A 3,176-nucleotide genomic window follows, 5' to 3' on the forward strand; every position below is an offset into this window, starting at 1 on the left:
CATGCATGGTATCTGCCTTATGAGGCAATCAGATATACAGGTTATTTTTATTTCATGTTAAGTTCTATATTTCCTATTATGTTGTTATTCATGCCTTACGTACGCAGTATATTGTTTGTACTGATGTCCCTTCTTGTGGACTCTGCGTTCATGCCCGCAGGTGTAGATAGACCAAACGAGGATCTTTCATCTTAGGCTGCCTTCAGGTACCAGTTATGATTGGTGAGCTCCACGTCTTCCTGGAGCGCTTCCGAGTCTGGATGTATATATGTTTGTATGATTTTTGTTCAGGGCATGTCGGGGGCCCTGTCCCGACTTGTATACTTCGGTCATGTTCATAGAGGCTTTGCAGATAGTTCCTGTGTATAGCTTCGTCATGTTCCATTCTGGTCGTTATATTGGCGTCGTGGGTCCATTGGACATATATTTATACATGATATTACGTTCATATCTAGCCTTAGCCTTATTTTGTCATTCGAGACATAAAGAATACAAGTTTTAAGTTGGTTCGCCCGATTTTCGTAAGGTGCCGGGTGCCAATCACGCCTTACCAAGGGTGGGGTGTGACAAATTGGTATCAGAGCAGTTCTGTCCTACGGTTGTCTGCAAGCCGTGTCTAGCAGAGTCTTGTTTATGGGTGTGAAGCTGGCCACATTTATAAACAGGGGGCTGTAAGGCATTTAGGAATGATTGACCTTATTTTCTCATCTTAGATCGTGTGGGAGAGCCAAGTCATAGGAAATGAAATTTCTTGTGCTGACCTTTGATTTCAACGGAAGAATGGTGTTGATAAAGGAAGAGGATGATGATATTAGGATTACTGAGGTAAGTCACTTTGTTGAAATTATGTCATCAAGATGTGCATCTTCTATGAGGATAAATTGGTCATAGTCAAGACAAGCTGATTGTACATAAAGCGAGGGGGGAATTAGTTACGTGTATAATTTAATGATAAGTTCAGTTGTAAGATTCGTTATGCATTTACGTAAGTTGAAGGAAATAGTACAGAGGTAAGTAACCGTAAAAAGGATTATAAGTCAGATATGGTAAGAATGTTGCAAGTATTATTGAAATGTATAGCCAATGAATGGAAGGGAAAGTGACCAGGGAAATATACAAGGATGATAGATAAAAGTTCAAGTATATTTTGAGTTGTGACGCATGAGGTAAGTTTTGTCATCTTTGCATTTCTGTTCGATATTGAGAGCCCTGTGAGGCTAAGGTGTGTTACGCATGTATATATTTGACCCTGTGAGGCATTGCATGTATTTTCTGGGCTGCGTGTAGGGTTTGGATAGTAAGAAGTATAGGGGAAGCTCTGTCAAAAAATTTCATAAAATTTAAGGACGAGGACCAAGGATTTAAGAGATAACAAAGATTATACGTTTATGATTGCTACAGATTGATTAAATGGAAAGTATAGGACACGTTGATATGGGATGACAAAATAAAGATGACGCCACAAGTGGACATCGGGCATCAATTATTGGAATCAAAAGTACTATTCCAGCTGGACAGATAGTTAGGCACATCACTACTTCGAGTATCCCCATAAATTTCGATCAAGAATGGTAATAAAATACAACACTATAAGGTAAAACCTTTAAGGGGGGAAACAAGTAAGCTTGAGTATGAGAACAAGGACTGACTAAGGTATTAGAGAAATTATGACACCCGACAATGGGGCAATTGAAAAGTAATACGGAGTTATGAATCAAGATGAGCTAAGGAAATGCAAGGAGAAGCCATCAAAGTAGACGGAGATAAGATCGCAAGAAAAGGATTCAAGGATATTGCATTGGTCGAAACGAGTCGGGTGACAATGAACCCTCGTGAAATTTCAAGCCGCTAGTTATATCAATTGCGAGAGTATATGACATAGAACCATACAAACAATCGCCATGATGAGATGGCTAACAGAATGGTGCAAGCACGATGAGGAGGATACTTCACTCTACAGCCCTCCAGACCGAGAGGAGGACAGGCCGGCTACAGGTATATGAGTCTTTTATTGGAACTTCTTATGTGCGTACAACTATTGCAGGATACCATTGATAGTTGACAAATGGAAGTTTTGAAGGGACCGATAACCAAAGTACTTATAGATAACTGCGGCTAAGAAGTTTTACCGCTACAAGGAATCTTAAAATTTAGGAATGGAAAGTAGTTGTATGTGTTGATTGATGGCTTGTCATCAGGAGTTCCAAACGTTAAAATAGCATTTGTTTTGTCAGAAGAGTAAGGAATCCTTTTAATCTGGAGGGAGATGCACTACGAGAATTTATCGGAATCCGTTAGAATTTTAGCATGTTCTAGGTTATATGATAAAGGTAACGTAGTAGGGTGGATGCGATCATACCAGCACTAACGCACCGGATCCCATTAGCACTCCAAGGTTAAGCGTGCTGGGGTGAGAGTAATACTAGGATGGGTGACCCCCTGGGAAGTGTACTAAAAGTCTTACAAATTAAGAGATAAGGGACAAATGGGAAGCTAGAGTAGCCTAAGGGAAATTGGAGTATGCGGAGTGGCTGGAAACCTCAAGAGGTCGCGAAGGACAAGGCAGACTAGATCGGTGGCGAGAAAGAAGGTGCATCACAGCTCTAGAATTAGGATGAGTTTGAATAGTATTTGGAGATACTTTGTAAGTGAGGGGTTAGTAACCACATATATGTATAGGTATGATATCCCATATGTGACCGCGCCAAATTGGTATATGTGTCCCGGCGGCCGGCAACATTGCTATATACTGAAGGCATTAATCGAACAGGGTAGAGAAGTTCAAGTAACAAATGCTACAAGGTAAGTTGATGTTATTTTCACTACAGGTTAGAATTGGAAAGTCCTAATGCCATAACGCCAGGAAAAGGAAGAAAGTGAGTATATAAAAAGTAAAAGGATTAGAATGTTGTCACACCCTTAATCCGATAGGGTGTGATGGGCACCCGACCTACTTCAGGGCCGAGCGAACCCGCCGATCGTTATGACATTCATAATCATACTGGGCCCTTAGCCATAACATAATTACATAACAGAAGTTTTTCGGAAACCAAATATGCTTCTCATCTTTTTCAAATCAAATAAATCTGTAACATATGAAACTTATAATACGATACATAATAATACGTCGGCTTACATAGCCGCTTATAAGACTGACATATACAATACTGGACTCT

General features: G+C 40.2%; 1 pseudogene; it reads left to right on the forward strand.

Moving 5' to 3' along the window:
- The first annotated feature begins 2,345 nt into the window (after positions 1-2,345).
- On the forward strand, positions 2,346-2,464 carry LOC132043009 (5S ribosomal RNA; annotated as a pseudogene).
- Positions 2,465-3,176: the final 712 nt, after the last annotated feature.

The sequence above is a fragment of the Lycium ferocissimum genome, unplaced genomic scaffold (genome assembly GCF_029784015.1).
Source record: "Lycium ferocissimum isolate CSIRO_LF1 unplaced genomic scaffold, AGI_CSIRO_Lferr_CH_V1 ctg19865, whole genome shotgun sequence".
NCBI lineage: Eukaryota > Viridiplantae > Streptophyta > Magnoliopsida > Solanales > Solanaceae > Lycium > Lycium ferocissimum.